Genomic DNA, 22891 nt, shown 5'->3' on the forward strand with positions numbered 1-22891 from the left:
TGACGCTGACACATGGTTGGTAACTAATGTGAAATTCATGGAATAAAATTATTTAATTATGCATACTTAAGGACCATATTGTACCATCAATTTTTCATGGGCTTCTCATTGCTGTCAAGAGGGAGCTACTAAAACATTGATGGCACATTGCAAACTGGTGCGCTGTGTTCTATTTTAAACACAGAACAAAGAAAGATTTTCTGGAGTGCAATCTAAGGGGAATAAACTGCAAACACCCCTCCCCCCCAGTATGTCATGTGAGGACATGAGACAAGTCAAACAAGAGTTCACATTTTTGCCAGTAAACGCAATTGCATTAGGTCAAAAAAATAAATAAATTCCACAACTTTAGAGTTATAGTGCCCTAATACTTCAAATAAATCATGCAAAAGTGCTAAGGAACAATTCTGTGTACACTTGCCTGGGAGCAAGCCCCACTGAACTCAGTGGGGCTTACTTCTGAGTAGACTTGCATAAGATTAAAGTACTTTCCTGCCTGTCTGCTGTTGCCATCACAAAGCAGCTTTCTGCAGATAGAAAAGCTGATTTATTTCCTTTATACTGCAAAGTTTTATACACCCCTTATTTTTCTTCTTTGACTCAACCTCCTTGAAGCTTTCCAGAACTGGCTTAGAGAAGAAGATGGGAATGAGCAAAATATTATATAGCTCTTTAGGCTTTTCTTCTGTCACAAAGAATAATAGCACGATTTATACTGTAGCTACTGCTATGCAAGCTGTTACAAGAAACAGAAAATGTCACACACTTCTTAAATTGCCAAGAACAGAAAACGAAACTTCAATTCCTAGGTGCTGGATGTTTCCACACCAGAGCTGCTTGCAACCACCTGGGTCCATCAGAGCCACACACAATTGGAAATTCAGTTCTGTTAATATTTTAATGCAAACCTACATAATTTTCACTTTTGAAAACAAGACGCAAACCGAAACAAAACTCACACTTCTCTGAATTTTGTGATGCAGTTTCCAAACAAATAATGTGCACACAAATGTTTATAGTCAGGTAAGACATGGATAAAATGGCATATATTGATGAAATTAGAATTTTAAAATGCATTATACTGGGGGAAATTGCTTGGAAAAATGTGTGCATCAGGCAAAATTCATACAAAAAAAGGAATAATACAAATTTGCACTAGAATACTGGTGATTTTTCATGAGGATTTTTTTAAAATGCAGATTGATGCAGAAATGTGGGGTACAGAACTAAAGGTTAGAAAAATGAGAAATTGAGAAAAACTAAAGTGAGGGGGTTGCTTTTCCCTATGCATACAACTGCCTAGAAATTTTGATGTTGGTTTCCACAATTTGCTGAATACACACTCTGAAATATTTTACCTTTCAGATCTCAACCACAAAACATGGGTGAGCAAAACCCAATTGGCATGCTTGCTACTGGAGATGCAGTTGGGGCATGTGGAATGAACAATTTCAATCCCCAAGGACTACATAACCACCAGTCTGTGTCCAGAACATGTGAGGCCATAGCAAGAGACATCAACATCCAATATCTTTAGGCACCAGGCAAAAGCTTTTCTCTATAACCAGGCATTTAGTCTTTAACTATCGGTTGCCTTTTAGAAATGGGTGAGATGTTTTTTAATGTATTTGTCTTTTCTGGTTTTTTTATGTATCTATGTGGGATGTATTGTCTATTCGTTGGGTTGTAATTCGCTTTGGGGTGCCCTGGGCAGGGTAGAGCAACTGACAAACTAAATAAATAAGGAACAAAAAACTACCATCTCTTAGGTGGCCCTCCAATGTCTTCTGTCAGCTCCAGCCAGCATGACTAATGCTCAGGAATGATGCAAGTCCATCAGCATGTGAAGGGCCTACAGACTATCCACCCACCTTAGATTATCTTGATCTATAACTGCAAGCAAGCCATTCTCCAAGTAGGGCTGCCTTACAATGCTTGGGCATCACAAATGAAATGTTGATTTGTAACTAAGAAAAGGTGTATTAGAAAACCTTTAAAAAAAACAATGCAACAACACCTGTTCTTTCTCAAGTGTACTTCCTACAAATTTCCAACCTTTTGCATTTTAACTAGCATAGAAGACATAAAAGTAGAAACAGCAGTTGGGAAGCCACATCTGCACAATCTCAGAAGAGAGATAGCCAAGTTCCACAATGCAATTATAGACCTTTAGACTTGTTGGTGCTACAAAAGAAAAAGAATAACAAGCACATATACTGGGACCCAGAGGCAAAATATTTCCTTTCCAAGATTAATGAGTATTTTCCACATTTGAGAATATTGACCAGGAAGTTCTATTAGCAGCTCGTGATTAGCTTTTTGGTGTCTGCCTGTGTGTACGGGTGGGCGGGGGGCGGGAATAATCTTAGAAATAAATAGGGAGATAGATATCGGCTTAAGTTAAATAAAGTAAGGCAACAGCGAGTACGAATAAACAATTCATCACTCTTGAGTTTAACAAATATTCTTTTAGTACAGGAAGCCAAAAAAAGCATTACTCTTCTAACCATAACTGTGCATTTAAACAAACCAAGACTGAAAAAGTTGAGTGTTTGTTTAGTCTTGTTTAAAAAGAGAACCACAAATTCTATCTTCCAAAGAAAACTCTACAAAGGAACCCACGAGCTTTTCATGACTGCACCTTAAATTTGCAGTGGCAAGCATGTGCATATGATTATGTCCTACACGTGTTTAATATCTGTGTAGAGGGGAAATGTGTATATTGGCATGTGAGGGCTCCAACAAGTACTTACATTGTTGCAAGTGCTTGGGTAAAGAAGCTCTTCTGACTGCAAGATAACCCACAGCTGGTGACTTTTTCTCCATTTCCCTTTGTATTGATTATAATCATAAAGTCATGGGTAGGCAACCTAAGGCCGGTGGGCCGGATGCGGCCCAATCACCTCCTCAATCCAGCCTGCGGACGGTCTGGGAATCAGTGTGTTTTTACATGAGTAGAATGTGTCCTTTTGTTTAAAATGCATCTCTGGGTTATTTGTGGGGCCTGCCTGGTGTTTCTACATGAGTAGAATGTGTGCTTTTATTTAAAATGTATCTCTGGGTTATTTGTGGGGCATAGGAATTTATTCATTATTATTTTTTCAAAATATAGTCCAGCCCCCCCACAAGGTCTGAGGGAGGCCCCCTGCTGAAAAAGTTTGCTGACCCCTGAAAAGGTTTTGGCAAGCCCATTAGCACACACTTCAGTCAGAAATGGGAATTATAATACTCTTCGATAAAAGAAACTGCCCATGTGTGGGTGTGTAACTTTCTCTATAGCTAGAAACTTGGGGCAGAAAAACTTATTCATCTTAATTTTAGTTTCTTATTTCACTCCTTGTGCATGATAAAAAGCATCTATCTCTCTTTGAACAATATCCTTTTGGAAATTAACAATAGGTGATGTAACATACCTCACTTGTTCTTCAGTCCAATTACCAAATGCAATCATCCATCTCACCAAGAAAGAAAGAAAAAAAAACTATAAAGGAAGATAATTGCAAATAATTTTCACAATTTTTTAAAAAAATTAATTTATCAAGGAAATAAATGCTTTTATTCTTAAGCTTCATTGTGACTAAGATATTCATTAAAATGCTTGTGTATCACTCTCTCATTTATGCTGGCAGTTTTGGAAGCTGATACTTGATTCACATGGAATCCTCTACAGAGTGATGGTCTGAACATTTTGAAATAATAGCAGAAACTTTGATCAGTCCAAAGTTCAGGATCCTGTTGGCCAACTAGATACCCATGGGCAGCCTGCAAATATTGTTGCTGGTAGCCATTGATAGCCTTACCCTCCATTATTTTGTCTAATTCAGGGATGTCCAAAGCCCATTTTGGGAGCCTAATACGGTCTGCGCGAGTCAGTTCATTTCCTAGAGTAAAATCCTAAAAAAAGGTCAACAACTTTGGATGGCCCTTCACTTCATCAAATCTGGCCCTCTTTGAAAAAAAGTTTGGACACCACTGGACTCTAATCCTTTTTAAAATCCGTCCACATTGGTAGCAACCACTACTTCTTGCATAGAAGCAAACTCCTTGGGGCCAAGGGGACTTCAGCCCCCCCCCCTAAGTTGATGGGCATGGCCATTCAAATAATGGGGCAGGGCTTACCTGCCACCCGCAATATTTTATTCAAGTGGGCACCCCTGAATTCTTGTGGGAGCAAATTGTTAAGTTTAACTATGTAGTGTGTGAAAAAGTGCTTCCTTTTGTCTGTCCCAAATCTTCCAGCTTTGTTGGATGCCCCAGAGTTATAGCATTATGAAAGAAAATATTTTCTTTCATTATTTAAACAAAGGAAAAGAGGATAAATAATGAAAGATGTTTGGCAAACACATTATTTCATTATGAGAAGCCTGCAAAGATGTGATGTCTTGGTGCTGGTGAGTCCTTGTTTTGGAGCTGATGACAGACTATGAAAGACCAGTGTCTTCAGAAAGTGTTTTCATCAGCAGTCATGAAGTAAGATTATTTCAAGACCTGCATTGACTGTTTTCATCTTCAGCAGGGGTGAGAAACCATGAGACTTCCAGATGTTGTTGGCTGGGGTTGTTGGGAGTCTAGCAGATTGGAAAGACCACAGGTTTCCTATTCCTGACCTACAGGTACATCTCCTGATCTTAAACAGTTTATTTTTATTTGGAGGGGAAAAAATGGTTTGAAAAAAATATGCTAGTTTTACAACCAGGGCTTTTTAAAAGCTGGAGCTCACAGGAGCTCAGCTCCAGCACCTCTCACGTGAGCACCATTACCATTCTAAGAGAATAAGGCAGAAGTTTATGGTGAGCTCCCACACCAGTTTTTCTAGAAAAATAGCATTTTTCTAGAATAGTAATTCCAAGCCTCAAGTGGAGAGGAAGGGCTGTAGTGAAAAAGAAACTATTTTAAAGGAGCAGACTGTAATCTCCTCAAAGCCAGATATTAATTAATTCATCTATTGTATTATTTCTTAGATACATTTATTATCTGCCTTTCATCTAAAGGTTCCAGGACTGGTTACAAATAAAAAAAAAAACTATGTCACAATCTGTTGGGGTTTTTTAAGCATCAAAATAAAATCACTAAAAGCAGAGACAGTATAAATTTACTGAACAGAAGGGTAAACAATCAGAATTCCAAAAAAAGGTTGAGTAAAAATGTGCATGTTTTTTAAAAATATATAATTTTGTTTTTCCTTTTGCACTCTCTATGTGCAGGATGTCCACGTATATTTCAAACACAATGTTGCATTGATAAGCCCCAGAAATCTTTTTTACTGCTGCTCACTCTTGATATTCTAAACAGGTGAATGAAATAGTAGAAATGTTTCTGTGAAGAGAGTATTTAATTTCCTTCACCATGGGATACTTACAACGCATGGCTGCTGGAGGCATAGAATTAACACATCATGACAGAAATATTGAAATAACAGCACACAGCAGCCTTCCTAGATCTGGTGCCCTCTAGATGTTATGCTGTACAACTCCCATCAGCCCTGGCCAGTATTGCCAATGTTAGGGATGATGCGAATTGTAGTTTGAAGCTTCTGGAGGACAACCAGTTGAGGAAAGCTGGAGTACAGGCATAACAGTCAGAAAGACATGCTGGAATCAGTCCAGTCCTTTTAAACCCAAGCTGATTATGCAGTGTTGCAGAAAGGTGACCTTCATACAACAAAATATGATAAGGATATTATACATGTTACTAATGGCATTTATAAATGTAAAGGAACTGCAGTCAAAGTTAATGAAGGTGTATTATACAGGTGGTGCACTTGTTGCCTTCTAAATGAAATCTTATAAGCATTTTGCCATTTTCAGATGGCTCACTTGTCATTGTGAATTCCTGTGCTAACATTTGGAACCAAGGCTCAGCTGGCATTTAGACCTCAACTGGACAGGCAAAGGGAATTGTAACTTTGTTTTTTAGGTTTGAAATGTAATTACAATACAAAAAAAAAGGCAGAGGTAGCTCAGCCCTAAGATATTTCATATAGCTCTTGTTTTATTTTTGCTCAAATGTTAAACTGGTTTATCAACTAACCAAACAAAGAAAAACATACAAGGATGTGGGGATCATATGTGAAGAGCCATTGTTCTGAGTTTATACTCATAATGCAGACCTCAGAACAATTACCTTCCATCTTGCCTCGCGTGTACCCTTTAAAAATTAAGTTAAATGTATAATAATAGTGGTTAAAAGATAGAAACTTTCCCCCTTACCCTTTCCATTCATGTTATGGGTGAAGTAATAAACACTCCATAATCATTCATGTTTGTGTTTTTAAATACAGTGGTACCTTGGTTCTCAAACACCTTGGTTCTCAAACACCTTGGTACTCAAATGCCTTGGTTCCCAAACACCAAAAACCCAGAAGTAAGTGTTCCAGTTTTTGAATGTTTTTTGGAAGCTGAACGTCCAATGTGGCTGTCGGCTATTGTTTCCGGGGTGCCTGCATCGATCAGAACCCATGCCTTGGTTTTCAAACATTTTGGAAGTCAAACAGACTTCTGGAATGGATTAAGTTCAAGAACCAAGGTACCACTGTATTTGATGCTTTTGTTTTTTCTATTTATTTTGCATTTTTGTTTTGGGCTTTTCAGTTAATTTGTTTTTGTGACTGTGTGGAACCCAGTTCAGCTATTGATTGATTGATTGATTGATTGTGTGACTGCGGAAATGGATAAAAGCCCCCCATCCAAACAATTGCTATCATCAGTGCAGGTAAGAAATGTTTTTTGTTTTTTTTTGTCATCTACAATACTGTCTTATTTATTTTATAGTGCAGTCCATTGAATATTGCTTTCATTTTATGGATCAATGGTCTTGTTAGATAGTAAAATTCACATTAAATTGCTGTTTTAGCTGTTGTTTTAAAAAATCTGGAATGGATTAATCTGTTTTGCATTACTTTCTATGAGGAAAACGCACCTTGGTTTTGGAATGCTTTGGTTTTGGAACGGACTTCCAGAACGGATCAAGTGTAAGAACCAAGGTACCACTGTACAGAAATGGGGGCAGGGATAAAGCATAGCAGATGTAGTGACACTCATTGGTTCTGCTGGTGCATTTGCACCATGTTGACCTCCCAGCTGCCTTACCCTTTCCTTCCTGCTTAGTATAGTGACTCGGCTGTTGTGAGGTCAGGTGTATACCACCACCCCAACATACCATCCACTACTGGGAATAGAAAGTCTAGACCAACTAGTATGGAATTTAAAGGTGTGGCCTTGTGTGCGCGCACAGTAGTTAAAGAATGGGAAGAAAAAGACTGAGTAGTTGATGGAACCATGGCTCCTCCAATCACAAGTAAAGGTAAAGGTAGAGGGAACCCTGACCATTAGGTCCAGTCGCGGGCGACTCTGGGGCTGTGGCGCTCACCTTGCTTTACTGGACGAGGGAGCTGGCATACAGCTTCCGGGTCATGTGGCCAGCATGACTAAGCCGCTTCAGGCGAACCAGAGCAATGCATGGAAACACCGTTTACCTTCCTGCCATAGCGGTACCTATTTATCTACTTGCACTTTGACGTGCTTTCAAACTGCTAGGTTGGCAGGAGCAGGGACCAAGCAACGGGAGCTCACCCAGTCGCGGGGATTCAAACCGCCAATCTTCTGATAATTGTATCTCATTTAAATGGAGGCCACAGGAGGTCCCATTTGGTTGGATACTACCTCACCAACCCTCAAGGCTCTAAAGAAGGCGATGGCATATGCTAGAAAATACACCAATAATAATATAGCGCCGGTAGCTACTCTTTGCATTATAGCTTATGCTGCACCAATGGGAAACTGACCTTCTATATGTTGCCAGCTTCCTTTTACTGTTTTTATAGCCTTCTGTCAATGTTTTGAGTGCATCTGCACTTACTTTTTCCACTTTGAGTAATTACATCTCATTCTACTCCTGGCAACTGTCTTCCTTCTGTTCCATCCATATGTTGCCATTATTTCTTGTTTGCATCCATTTCTTTCCCCACCACATATAGTGTGTTGGTTCCTTAAGCGGTGGGTTGGAGCCATATAGCTAGGATCTAAGTCCCAGTGATCTCAATGAGCCTTTAGTCTGGACCCAGCCAGTAGTGGCTGGCAGGACAGGGCAGACTATGTTGGGGCAGCATTGCTCAATTGGTTTCCTAGTGTGGAGCTCAGTGCTGGTAAATGAGAAGGAGGGACGGGGCAGGTGGGAGGTCAGTGCAAAATAGGGTCAGCATTGGGTGCATCAGTTTAGCTGGGGCAACCCAGTTAGATGGGTGGGGTATGGTTGTTGTATTTGGATTGTCTCTGTTGCTGTGCCAGCGCTGAGCCATCCACGCACTCCTGATGCTACACCTGTATGCATCAACCTCCCTGTCACTTCACAGATGCATTAGGCAGCCAGGTGAGCAGTGACGCTGGATTGTTATCTGTGTTGCTTAATAATAATAATAATAATAATAATAATAATAATAATAATAAATTATTTGTACCCCGCCCTCCCTGGCCGGAGCTGGGCTCAGAGCTGCTAACATCATATAAGTAATACAAATGCATAAAAACCAGCAGTCATATAAAGCATCACATAAATAATACGATATGCATGAAAACAAGCAATCGATCAATTAAAATGCATCCCAAAATTAATTCAAATAAATTAAAGTTAAAGTTAAAACTGGACAAATGACAATCCTCAGGTTAAAATTGAAAGTTGTTAATACTCACCAGGACCAACTGTTTCCATTGATATTATAAGGACCTATAAGCAGGCTGGGAAACCTCCTTCGTGCTTGTTCTTATACAAAGAGAAAATGAGTCAGACTGAACCCTGACCAAAGGCCTGGTGGAACAGCTCCATCTTGGAGGCCCTGCGGAATGATGACAAATCTTTTGGGAAGGAACATTATTACAACATGTTGTAAGATGCCTTGAGAAGCAATCCATTGCAGTGAGGCAATTGACAATTTTGAAGTGTTGGAATGACTGCCCCAGAACCATTCCCATAAGTAAAATGGGGAGGGGGGGAGCAGACATTTCTATTGATCCATTACACACAACAGCAGCAGCAGCACACAACATAATACTCAATTGATTAGGGTCAATAAACAGTCATAGATTGCTTCTAGATGGGGGCAATGAATGCATTAATACTGCAAACAGATTGTTCAGATGTTGCAAATGGATAGTTGTCAACAAGGTTTCCCCTCCCCGCTGAAAGGGTAAATCTGGAATAATAAGCTGACAAAGGGAGGTGTAGTGGTTAGCATGCAAGTCTTTGGCTGGTGAGATTCACATCCCTGATCAGACATGAAGTGTCCTGGATTATCTTGGACCTGCTATAGTCCATGTCAAACAAAATGGCCATGTCCGGTCTTGCACGTACAGACACTGGCAAGCTTATAACACTTCCATATACTGCTCTGGAAGATGGTGCTATTCCTCAGGCTATGAAAAATGTACTGGACCTGTGCTCTGCCATGTTCCCCATCCATTGCACCACTGTTCAGTTGAAACATGGTGTTTAAGACTTCTAAATAAATACATACTGAAAAGCAGTGCGTTTCCATATAACACTTGCCGGGGCGAACACAGCAAAATATAACAACTGAAGTGGCAGTTTTAATCCAGCATCACCAGGAGGAATGCAGATTCTCCAACCCTTTGAGAAGAATTTACTGTCTGATAGGACTATGATAGAAGAATATGAAGATGCTAAATTTGACGATGGTATTCCAGTCATGAGGGCACTGAAGAAGTCATGCCAAAATTTTGAAAATGTCTGCGCTGTTCTTTCTCCCCTGAAGAGTGGTTAGGTATTCTTCCAGTGGTTACAAAAGTGAGTTTAATACTAGAACACAAACTCCATTTTGACACAATTTAACGTACGTCCATAAAAATGGAATCCCACACAGCTGAGGTCAATACGCCATTCATATCTTCTGCGAGTTCAAAGAAATGGACCATCTTTCCCAGTACACTGTGTAATATCTGATTCTAAGGCTCCCTGAAGAAAGACTGTTTCTTCAAAATGGTGGGAGGGGGCAGGTAAACACACAAACTCTCTAGAAATAGCTTTATCCATGTTTGGTTATGTATGTTCACAGTCTATAAATAAATCTGCAGAGTATAAGAGGAGACTGGAATAGGCTGGATCTCAAATAGCACCTTAAGTTTCCTCATAATAAGAAAGGCATTTCTTCACAAAAGTAGCTTGAAGATACTCTTCCAAACAGCACAGCTGAAAACAAATTTATATTTGCAGGGGAATCTATTCAGTTTTAGGTTATTCGGTTTCATGAAGAGAACTTCACTGCAGGCTGAGATCACACCGAGATTATAGATAACATCACCCAAGTCAAAAGCAGAAGGATGGTGAATGCAATCCCCAGTGTCCTCTGCCCCATTTATTTCAATGGAACTCTGTGTGGCTCATATTCCCTAGACTGGACATGTTTGGGCACAAGGCATCATTTTGAGTTTTCAAGCAGCATCTGACTACTTTTGTGTTCCCAATGGTACTTTGGAATTGTGCTTTGTGAATGACAGCCCCTCTATGCTGTGTAACAAAAGACTTCTGAATGCAAGGGGAGCTTCAAAAGCAGTTTGTGTTTTAGTGGGCAACAAAGGGAGGGGAGGATTTGCTGTTCAATGAGGGGGGGGGGAGTCAAAAGTTCCATTGGTTAAGCAAAAGCCAACTTTTTCTTTATGGGAATCATAAAGGGAGTAGCCTAAATTAGCACCCTGGATCACAGCACTGACTCACCTGTGTCAAAGCAGGCATAAAACAACTTCTATGGAATACAGGAAGCTAGTCTTCCATTGGTCTATCTAGCACAGCCCTGTCTACACCAGCTATCTCCAACCTGGTGTCTCCAGATATTTTGGACTACAACTCCTACTGTCCCTTTGGCCAAGCTGGCTGAGGCTGAGGTGAGTTGCAGTCCAACAACTTTCTGGAGATCACCAAGCTGGGGAAGGCTGATCTGCCAAGCAGCTCTCTAGGTTCAGGCTATGGTATTTCCCAGCTAGACATGGTAGATGCTAGAGATTGTGCCTGGGACCTTCTGCATGCAGAACATGTGATCTACCACTGAGCTATGCTCCCTGCTATTCCCCCAAAAGTTTTCTCCATTCACTTCACTGGATTTTTTATTTTTTTTAGGGAGGATCTCTAGCCTACCAGATGTTGCTGGACTCCAGAGTCCATCATTCCCAACCACTGGCCATGCTGCCTGGACTGAAGGGAATTGGGCAATATTGAAGGGGCACACAAATGCCTCAACCTCTGATTTATAGGAGGTAGTCCATGTCGATTCTGCCAGTGACTGTCACTTGTACATGAAGCATTAGATTTCATATTAAGTAAATAAAAGGCCAGATGACTGAAGCACAACTTCACACGCAGCAGTGAGTGCCATAGCAGGTCATCCAGGTCTTTGCACTGTGAAAACCAGCTCAGACACATGTTTATCTAATAAGCTATTTTTAAAGAGTCCACTTCTAGTGATGGGGCCGTTACAACTTCCCTTGCAATTTGTTCCATTTCCTAAATATTTTTATGTTTAGAAAACTCTCTCTTGCACTTATCTTTCTTCCTGCAACTTTATCCCACTTCCTCTAGCTAACTCCTCTGTTGCCATGGCGAGTCACTAGCCTCCAAATTTTGTCCATCTGTGAGCTTGAAGACAGCTAGAAGGCCTCCCTTCTGTTCTCAGGACTAAATCTTCCAGGATGCGACATTTCTGTTTAATGTGTCACGACAGATTGCCATATATTAGAAAGTGTTATAATTTTGTTTTCCGTCACCATGGTTATTTTCATTTCCTGGTGTTTAGTTTCACATTAGGCTATATTATTTGCCCATATGCTGGAAACATAAAGAATAGTTACTTGCCGAAAAATCCAGAGCAGGAATGGGGAACCATTTTCAGTTCAAGTTGCTTTCTGGACAAGCTTACAAAAACCACATGCCAGAAGTAGGCAGGGCCAGAGGCAAAGACGGGCAGAGCAACTCATGTGAATTTCACTGTTATGCAGCTGGCTAATTTCTACACATGCTGTATAGCCACCATCCAGACAAGAGGTATTTTCAGAGTTCAGTGACACATTGCAGCCAAGAAAGAACGCTCAAGGAGTATGCAAAGCAAGGCCAGGGAGGTTTGTACCCTGGGAAGAGGAGATATGGCTTGGGGAGAATCACAAGGGCCAGCAACAGGCCTTGGAGGCTGCATTTGGCCTTCAGTTCCCCATCTCTGATCAGTCACTGAGTTCAGCCTGTGCTAAGGTACAGTGACTTAGATTCCAAGAATGCACATATTCCCATGAAGACTCAAAGTGTGGTGTAGTGGTTTGGATGCTGGACTAGGACTTAGAACACCCATGTTCAAATCCACATTTGTCCATGTAGTTCACTTGCATACCCTCCAACATTTCTCCAGTGAAAATAGGTACATCCTATTATTGTTATTAATAATAATATTAATACCCTGCCCATCTGACTGGCTTGCTTCCAACATATATAAAAACTTAATAAAACATTACACATTTTAAAATTCCCCTATCCAGGGCTGCCTTCAGATGTCTTCTAAAGGTTGTATAGTTCCTTCTCTCCTGGGCTTGGGGGTCACATAACTCTATACCCTCCAATATTTCTCCAATGCAAATAGGGACATCCTAAGAAAAAGCAGGGCATTCCAGGATTCAATCAGAAACTGGGATGGCTTCTGTAAATCTGCAACTGTCCCTGGAAAATAGGGACACTAGGAGGGTCTGCACTTGGGGATCTTGGCCTTTCTCTTTCAGCCTAACCTGCTTCATAGGCTTGTCCAAGAATAATAAGGAAGGAAGTGCCATGTATACGAACTTAAGCACCTGCTGGATTGGTAAGTGCCTGCAAAGTTTGAGAAGGGTCTTTTCAGTGATAATTCTGACTTTAGGAATGCTTTCATCAGAAAGGTACAACTCAACACTCTATGTTTTCAAGTGCCAGGTGGAAAACCTGGCCTTTTGTTGGAAGGCATTTGGATTGGCTAAAGCTATTTGGTTTATTTTCTGCATTGCTGCTGCTTTGGGATTCCTGATTACTGCATCAATGAGCGATTCTATTTTTCAATTTCTTCCACTGCTATTTGTGTATTTGCTCCTTTTAAAAATTTGTTTACATTTTAAAAGTTGCTTTAAAGTATACATTAGTTGTTTTGAGTTTATCTAGAAGTATTATGGTGTACACAGGAACTGATCTGCTGCAGAGACTTCTCAGCCAGCCCTTTGGTGACTTTTAACACACAAAACCAGGAGCCTCATAAATAGCTTCCAAACAGACACGTACTTCACTTTAACAACCACCACTGTAATAGATAAGAAAATGTATCCGGTTAATGCATACTGGGTTCAAATGCATGTAAAGTCTTCAACACATTTCATACGTAACCTCCTAGTTAAAAGGTAAAAGGTAAAGGTACCCCTGCCCATACGGGCCAGTCTTGACAGACTCTGGGGTTGTGCGCCCATCTCACTTAAGAGGCCAGGGGCCAGCGCTGTCCGGAGACACTTCCGGGTCACGTGGCCAGCGTGACATCGCTGCTCTGGCGAGCCAGAGTCGCACACGGAAACGCCGTTTACCTTCCCGCTGGTAAGCGGTCCCTATTTATCTACTTGCACCCGGAGGTGCTTTCGAACTGCTAGGTTGGCAGGCGCTGGGACCGAGCAGCGGGAGCGCACCCCGCCGCAGGGATTCGAACCGCCGACCTTTCGATCGGCAAGTCCTAGGCGCTGAGGCTTTAACCCACAGCGCCACCTGCGTCCCAACCTCCTAGTTAGATATTAGCAAAAGCAGTCAAACCCCAATGTCTGCTGAACTTTCTCGCTTTCTGCAGAATCTCTATTTTGCTATGATTAATCAGATTTACAAGCATTTAACCTATCCTGGACAGTTCTAGCAGCAATGACGGCTCCTGAAGTACAGCGACAGTGAGGCTGATAGCTTCTTACGCCAGTGTGGAATTGCACCAGATTCTAAGTCACTTCTCTGTCTGCTGCCCACTGCTTAGCATCTGCTGCTTAGGGAAGTAGAACTGGCTCTGAAAATGACTCAGCACCTCAGTTATTGGTTTGGACACGTTTGTTGCAAACAGGAAATAGGAACATAGCTCAGGGGCAGAGCATCTGCCTTGCCTGCTGAAGGTCCCTGTTTCAATCCCCAGTATCTTCAATTTAGGCTGGAAGAAGAAGAAGAAGAAGAAGAGGAAGAAGAAGAAGAGGAGGAGGAGTTTGGATTTGATATCCCTCCTTTCACTCCCTTTAAGGAGTCTCAAAGCAGCTAACATTCTCCTTTCCCTTCCTCCCCCACAACAAACACTCTGTGAGGTGAGTGGGGCTGAGAGACTTCAATGAAGTGTGACTGACCCAAGGTCACCCAGCAGCTGCATGTGGAGGAGCGGGGACACGAACCTGGTTCACCAGATTACAAGTCTACTACTCTTAACCACTACACCACACTGGCTCTCAGAAGAAAGTCCATCTGAAATCCTGAAGAGCCACTGCCAGTAAACACTATTAAGCTAGATGGACCCAGTGGTCTGACTCAGTATAAGGCAGTTTCCTAAGCTTTTGAGTGCCTATTATATAACCATGAGTGACGAGTACTAGGTAGGGTGCGCATTGGAGACCCAGCCAGCATTTGATTGGCATAAGTAAATCTGTAGTGCGAAGACTCTCAATTATCTAGCTTTTAGGGATGTAACACTTTAACCTTTAATTTGGTTTAATCTATTTATTTTGCTTGTACTAAGAAGCCAAAGTGACTTTCAGAATGTCACATTTTTGTACAGATTCATCTATTTTTGTCTCTTTAGGCGAGAAAGGCTGTCATTTTCCTTTTACGATTATTGCATGTAATTACAAGAGAATTCACTTTAGAAGTGAGCATTGTCCCAGTTTTAACATTCCTTTTGTTCTATTGCCCTTTACAGTCTGAGTATGCCTGCAGATATCACCCTTATAAAAATGAGTACTAAGTTCTTCTTATAAGTGAACAGTGTTGTATTCCAAAGATTACATTCTAAATTAGAAGGTGTATCTTTAATGAGCTATACAGTGGTACCTCAGGTTAAGTACTTAATTCGTTCCGGAGGTCTGTTCTTAACCTGAAACTGTTCTTAACCTGAAGCACCACTTTAGCTAATGGGGCCTCCCGCTGCCGCTGTGCTGCTGGAGCACGATTTCTGTTCTTATCCTGAAGCAAAGTTCTTAACCTGAAGCACTATTTCTGGGTTAGCAGAGTCTGTAATCTGAAGTGTATGTAACCTGAAGCGTATGTAACCTGAGGTATCACTGTACTTACATTGGCCATGTTGGCTATGCATAGCCTGCTGACAGGCCCAATGCAGAGACCCACTGCCCCACCCCAGATCGGGCCCTGAATCAATTTGTGGGTAGGGCTAATGTTAAAGGAGGGCTTAAACATGCATAACATGCAGCCAAAAATATTTCATGTTTATAAAAATGACCTAGGACATTCAGATCAGGAATATAAACTGAACAGCTTTGCTTGCTAATTCCTTTCTTAGCTAAGTGGTGAAGAAATGCGTCCACCTACATAATCTTGCATTTTTTTATATTTTCATGCTATTTTTGTCTACTTACTCTCTAGAATAATGCAATTTTATTTAACGAGGACACTACATTGCATCCATGATTATGTATGAAAGGACGTCATGCCCAGGTTAGCAAATGAAACGCAGAGCTCTGGCTGAGTTAAACAAAGCGGTCCAGTCTCAAAGCACTTTCCCCATCCGGTGTTTGTTTTAGGGTGTCCAGATTTGCCCTAGGACTCGTTGGTGGCAGCAGTTGTTAAGAAACAGTCTTTGCCAACAGTTTACATTGCTAAGTGGGCCTATTAATCAACTACAGCACTGTGAATTTAAAAGCTTTGTTTTTTTTTTTTAAAAAAAAACAACCCAGAGAAAACAAGGGTAAAAAGAAGTAAATTGCACCAGCAATTGGATAATTCCCAAAGGACAGCTCTGGCCCCTTGAGAAGTAACAGGTTTCCTCGTAGCCGACTCAGATGCAGGAGTGGTACTCGGAAGGTCGTGAAAATGGGATGTTGGGAAGTACAGTGGTACCTCGGGTTGCAGACGCTTCAGGTTACAGATGCTTCAGGTTACAGATGCCACTAACCCAGAAATAGTACCTCGGGTTAAGAACTTTGATTCAGGATGAGAACAGAAATTGCGCCGCTGCTGCTGCCACTGTGTGACAGCAGTGGGAGGCCCCATTAGCTAAAGTGGTACCTCAGGTTAAGAACAGTTTCAGGTTAAGAACGGACCTCCAGAACGAATTAAGTTCTTAACCCGAGGTACCACTGTAAAGAGGGAATCTAGCTCACCATCCTCTATTCTCTTCCCTTAAAGGCTCTCCTGTTAACACCATCTGCTGATTAAAGATTTAAAATAAAATGTACAAGGATACAGTATTAAGAAAAAGTTTTCTTAATACAAGTAAGAAATAACAGGAGGAAGGCAGCATAAAAATGGTTCATTGTTAAGCATCTAGAAAACAAATGGACAACGACAATATGACATAAATTCAATTTACTATGAAGTGCCTACAAAATCATATTTAGATGGGTAGGCACCATTTTTTTGTATCCCCCCCCCCCCAACAAAGTTGTGAGTTGTGCCTATTGTCATTCTAAAATATCCATCTTTGAACTTTGCATGTTTATTGCAAAAGCAGTGTGTGTGTGTGTGTGTGTGTGTGTGTGTGTGTGTTAAAAATCCCATTCCAATCAATGTTGGTGTTTAAGAAGAACTGTTAATGGTAGGCTCGTTTGCTATGTTGAAATAATGAATAGAGAAAAATCTGCACACTGCCTTAAAACATGAGAACTGCATCAGGGTCATCCAATTAAATTGATAAGGCAGCAGGCTCAGGAAGGCTAAAGGAAGCAGCTCTTTGCAGAAAGTATAATTACCTATGGGATTCATTGGCAGGGATGGTGTGATGGCTACTGAAATAGGTGGTTTAAATAATAATAAAAATGTTTCAAGTACCTATTATATCTGATATCCAGCAATGCAAGCTCCTTGTTTGGATGCATTTTTATTTTTATTTTGGCTATCAGGTGTTTGGTAAAAGCAACACAGAATTCATGCACTACCTTGCCATTTGCTTCTGAGTAAAAGGTAAAGGTAAAGGACATACTTCACTATGGAGTTGTGGTGCTCATCTCGCTTTTCAGGCCAAAGGAGCCGGCGTTTGACCACAGACAGCTTTCCAGGTCATGTGGCCAGCAGGACTAAACCAACTAAACCATGACGGAAGCCAGAGTGCACAGAAACACCGTTTACTTTCCCGCCACAGCAGTACCTATTTATCTACTTGCACTGGCGTGCTTTAGAACTGCTAGGTTGGCAGGAGCAGGAGCAGGGACAGGGCAACAGGAGCTCACACTGTCATGGGGATTCGAATTGCCAGCCTTCTGATTGGCAAGCCCAAGAGGCTCAGTGGTTTAGACCACAGCACCACCCACATCCCTTGTCTGCTTCTGATTACCAGTTGCTGGGAATCACAAGGGGCAAGAGTGCTACTGCACTCAGGTTCTGCTTGCAGTTTCTCCATAGGCATCTGGTTGGCCACTGTGAGACCTGAATGCTGGCCTCAACGGGCCTTGGTCTAATCCATTCCTGGACCACAAACTCCTCCACCCAATAGTAACCCCTTCTTATTTGTATTAAGTTTCAATTAAGATTCAGTTGGTTCCCCGCAATTCATTCCTTTGCAACCGCCAGCCAACAAAACTGTTTAGAAGTTTCCTTAGGGTGGTTCATTACTGCTTAGCCATAAAGAAGAGTGGCAGACTGGTGCGGAATAATAATTCCCATCCTAACCTACTTCACAGATTGCTGTGAAGATAAGAATGATAAACCATTTTATAAACTACAGTGTATTACAGATGTGATAAATAACACAGTCAGATTGAAATAAATGAGTTCAACTTTGAAAGCAGGGGGAAAAATCTAGTCCAAAACAAATATCTTCTAATAATAATAACAATAACAATAATAATAATGACATACAATTTTGATGTCAAAATGTTTTTGGCATTTATTACCACTTAAGAACATAAGGTTTTTCATCTGTATAAATCAGAGTAATTTCAAAACTGCAACCAGTCAAATGTTAGTCCAATTAATGATTCAGCTTCCTGAATGAGAAGGATTTCATCTGTGTTCAATTTGTGTGCATGTATTTACAATGAATGATTTTTTAAATACACACTCAGAGGATTTTCCCATAAAGTGAAGAGTGGATCCAGATGTTTTTAAAAGAAAAAGAAAAAAGGAGGCATATCATGATCATCTTCTTGAATATTTACATTTGTTTGTTTATTTATATGCAGCTAGAGCCAAGCCACAATGCATTATAAAGTTACAAAATACAACATACAAAAGAACATGCTAAAATCCAGAGCAAAATGAGGGCTCAGGGATCAATATAAAAAGCTAGGAACAATTCCCTATTTGCAAAATTCACAAGCCAAAGCATAATGAGTTGTTGTGTGGGTATGCCAGAACTGGGCTGCTTTTCCAAAGAAGAGGAAACCAAAACTTGTTGCATGCATACAACTCCACTGGAGAAAAACAGATACTGGTAAAGATGTACAGAATGATCAGTTTCAAGACACTGTCAGCCTTATGCATTTTTTCACTTTAATGACAGCATTTCCTTTCTTTCTTGCGTTTGCAACTCTAGTTATATGAATAACCAAATATATCAGTATCATAATGTTTGCACTCTGCATTTTTGTATTTTCAATATTTACATCTTATCACATTAATGTGTGTGCACCCATTTCCCCACTTAGGATAAGGAATCCTAAACTGTATCCTACCCAAATCAGTTTGACATTTTCATGAGCAGCTGCCCTATTTTTTTTCTTAAAAAGAAAAGGGGGAAAGAGGTATTATCTTTATAGGAAGAGAGATTTTCTTGGTAACAATCAAAGGCCTTAGTTACGTTTGGTTATCCTTACATGGAAAAAATGTTGGGTGGTAGCCACCTGAAGTTTACTCAGCACATACCATTGAAAATCAGAGGTTTCCACATGCACACTGACTTCTCCATCCTCTATCCATGCAAAAGGGATGATCACATTACAGCCAGTCAAAAACAACTGAGGGTGCAGAGCTTGAAGTGTGTGCCATGGGGAGAGTCTTGAGGGCCATATAGAGAGGTCTGGAGAACTGTATTTGCATCTCGGGACTGAGGTTCTCCAATCCTGGTAGAACTCCTGATAGTGGCAGGCAATTCATGACAGCTTGAGTCTCATCTATAGCACCCAGGAGCTTGCTCATCTGTAGGCCCCCAGAAGCATCTCCACTTCTGCTTCTCCTGAGCATAGTCTTTATTGCAAGTATTTGACAGTGCTGTGGCAAGCCACACCCGGATCAAAGGCAAGTTTCCGGCATGCCAAGTTGGAAAGGTCCATACGTATAACCTGAAGAGATGGTTTAACCAGGCTGGCCTTCTCTTTACATAGGCTAAGGCAGTGGATGCTGGGGGCAGGGAGGAACGCAGACTGGTGGAATAGAAGAGTTTCCAGTGGCATCCAGGTATGTTTATCTGTTTGGGGCAAGCTACATATGATGCAGTGTGGTGTAGTGGTTTGAGTGCTGTACCAGGGAGACCAGGGTTCAAATCATATGCAGCTTAATCATCAAACTCACTGTGTGACCTTGGTTCAGTCACTCATTCACTCTCAGCCTGACCTACCTCGCAGGGTTGTTCTAAGGATAAAATGAGAAAGACGGTGCCACCTTGAGCTCCTTGGAGGAAAGATGGGATAGAAATGCAATAATAATAATAATAATAATAATAATAATAATAATAAAGGTGTTTAACTCCCAACAATTCTAGAATAAGGGGGAAGGCTTTATGTGGCAGCCAAGAACCTATCCGTGTTTGTATTTACGGTAATCGGCGACTGAACACAGTAGAACCCAAAATGATGGGAAGTCTTAAAATGTGCCACCTAACGAGTGCCTCGCTCTTTCTTCTCCCCCCCCCCCCCCACGCACCTTGCTCTCTTTCCTCCTTTTGTGTCGCTTCTTCTGCTCTCTCTCTCCCCCCCCCCCCCGCTCCGCTCCTGCCGCGGCGGCTCTTCCGATTGGGCGCCCAAGAAAGCGCCTCCTCGCTTGGAGCGAGAGGCCGGGGAGGGGCCAGAAGAAGCGGCTGAAGCCAGCTGTCCAAACGCACGTTTCCAACATGAGTTCGCCGGGGAGAGGCTGTCGAGCTGGGAAGGCGAGCGGCGCTTTCCCCTCAGGCACCGAAAAAGCAGCAGCAAGAGCCGCCGACTGCCGCTCGAGCGCCGGGCGAAGCGAAAGGGGAGAAGCAGCGCGACGAGGTGAGTGGAGGAGGCGAGCGCCACAAAGCAGGCGGCAACGGGGCGAGCGCGCGGCGGTGGGGCTGCTCGGGTCGGCGGCGCGCGGCCACCTCTCGCTGAGGCGTCGAGGAGAAAGACGTCTCGTCGCCGCCAGCCGGGGCAAATGGGGACCCTGGACAGCGCTAGGGCGCGGAGGGGAGGGGCTGGCGCTGCCTGGCGCGCCGGGGTGTGGCCCTCTCCCGCCCTTCTTCGCCTGCTCAAGCGGTGCCTGCGCCCCTCCCTGGGTCTAGCCCAACCTTCACCGCGCGCCACCACTTTCCTTCTTCTTCTGCCCTAAATTGGTTCGCGAATGCCTTTCTCTGGGCATGGTCCACTTGAGGCAGGTGATGGGGGGGAGCGAGGGGTATTGTTGCCGTTTCCCTCACCTTCCTATACGCACCATTCCTTCACTGCCCCCCCCCCCCGCACGCGGTTTGGAAGCTCCGCAAAGTCCTGCCAATAGCAAAGCGGGTTCCTCAGCCAGGACTCCTCTCCGGACCTCCCTACCCTCTCCACAGAGGAAAGACGGGCCGCGACGGGCAGTTCTCTCCTTTCCCGCCCTGCTGGTGCCGAGGCAGGTCCTGCGCCCGGCAAGAGGCTCGCGCGGTCTGAAGGGAACCGGAGCCGCCGCGGGAGCCTGCGGGCCCCGCCTTCCCCTCGCGGCGCGCCCGTCCGGCTCTCGCTCTGCCTGGTTCCCACGCTCCGGCCTCCGGAACGCGGCAGAGGGCGAAGCGTCCCGGGTCAGGGCAGCGGGGTCAGGACGAGCTCCGGGCTTCCAGGCAGTGGCAGCGGGGCAGCTTCGTGGGAAAAGGCGGAGCGAGCTGCTTCCACCCTCACCCTGTCAGGAGCCGGAGGGAAGGTTGCTGCCGAGGCCGCGCCGGCCTTTCCTCGGGCCGAGTCAAGACTTGTCCAGAGTTGTCCTCAGCGGCCACCGTAGCTGCGCCCCGAAAAAGCAGCTCGCATGCTGTGCAAATGCTTGCATAGGCTGGATGGCTGCTTCTTTAAATGTTATTTGTTCGTTATTGTTTCGTAACAAGATTTGCTCGGCGCTTTACCACTGTAACGGTTCTCAAAGCAGTTTGCAAGGATCTGTTGCATTTAAAAACCAAACCAAACCAAACCAAATCATAACTCCCCTTTCTTCCAAGGTCAGGATGGCGTCCGATTTTCTTCGCCCCCTTTTAGCTTCACAGTTGTCATTTTGAGATCAAGGCCAAAATCCCCACTCAGCCATGAAACTCACTGAGTGACCTTGGGCCATCACGTCTTTTGGCACAGCCTACCTCACAGGGTTATTGTGAAGATAAGATAGGGAAGGGTAGAACCATATATACAAGTTTTAACTCCTTGAAGGCAAGACACACTATTGATAGAATTGTAAATAAAATGTTTTTTAAAAACAAAAAAAATGTGTGGAGGAGAGCAGAATGGATCAGTCATTTCATGTGCTCCATGGCTGGATCTGAATGTCCCCAACTTGAGCATTGTAGCCACTTATGTCACACTGTCTCTATCTTACAGGTATGTAGCTGTGTTGGTCTGCCGTAGTTGAAACAAAATTAAAAAAAAGTGTTCAGGCACACAAAAGCTCATACCAATAACAAACTTAGTTGGTCTCTAAAGTGCTACTGGAAGGATTTTTTAAAATTTTGTCTCTATCTTGTTATCAATTAAAATAAGGAAACTAAAACTAGGATCAGTAGTCAACAGAAGCAAGGAGGAAAACAGCAGATGAAACCATGGTATAGTGTCAAAACGATCAGGAAAAATTCATCAGAAATGACACAACCCAAAATAAGGCGTTTATTCCCGTTAGAGAAGAAAGAAGGAAATGTACTAGCTCATTTTCATGCTTTGGCACCAACGCTATCTCTGGTCTGTGGAAAATATCATCTGTAGATTTTTTGTGAATCAAGCACAAACCAGGCCAAGGCTGGTTTTTTTCTGGTTATTTGGCCATTGTATCTGAGTATGCAAAATAAACAAAACAAAACTCCAATACCCAGTTGCTTCACCATTACCACCTTTCTTGGAGATAGCTCTAAAATATATAGTTACACAGGGTGCATCTTAGAGTGCAAGTCAGACTGATTTCAGACATTAAATTATTGATACTTGCTTCATATTCTATAAAGAAACATCCTCCCCCCCATCCCAACTCTTGCAATGTTGAGCATGATGTAGGCTATATGGCAAAAGGCTGCTAGTTTTAACTCTCCTTTCTTGTCCTTATGAATTCTTTGCCTCGGTCTCATCTACATAACTTCCAGCAAGTTTAGAAAATAAGTTCTTATTTTAAAACCAACTGGACTAATTGGTGCATTAAAACCAACTGGACTTATTGGTGTGATGCTATCGTATGCATCGTATGGCAATGTCTATTGAAAGCAGAGTTAAAGTAGAATTAATCGCTACAGGTTAGAAATATATTACTTTTCTGGTTTATGATTGAGCACTTGGGGACAGTATTTTAATGTTTGTCAAAGGCTCCATTGTTGAATCTG

General features: G+C 42.4%; 2 protein-coding genes across 2 annotated transcripts in view; both read left to right on the plus strand.

Annotated features, from left to right (window-relative positions):
* LOC307224011 (uncharacterized protein) overlaps positions 1 to 22891 on the plus strand; it is a 396785-nt gene that overhangs the window by 349542 nt on the left and 24352 nt on the right. The gene's annotated exons all lie outside the window — the stretch shown is intronic.
* Positions 20126 to 22891, plus strand: part of GUCY1A1 (guanylate cyclase 1 soluble subunit alpha 1) — a 37971-nt gene continuing 35205 nt past the window's right edge. The window contains exon 1 of the mRNA XM_079990450.1: positions 20126 to 20369. The gene's annotated coding sequence lies outside the window, so the exon portion shown is untranslated. The remainder of the gene's footprint in view (positions 20370 to 22891) is intronic.

Source organism: Podarcis cretensis, assembly GCF_951804945.1.
Source record: "Podarcis cretensis genome assembly, chromosome: 9".
NCBI classification, from domain to species: Eukaryota; Metazoa; Chordata; class Lepidosauria; order Squamata; family Lacertidae; genus Podarcis; species Podarcis cretensis.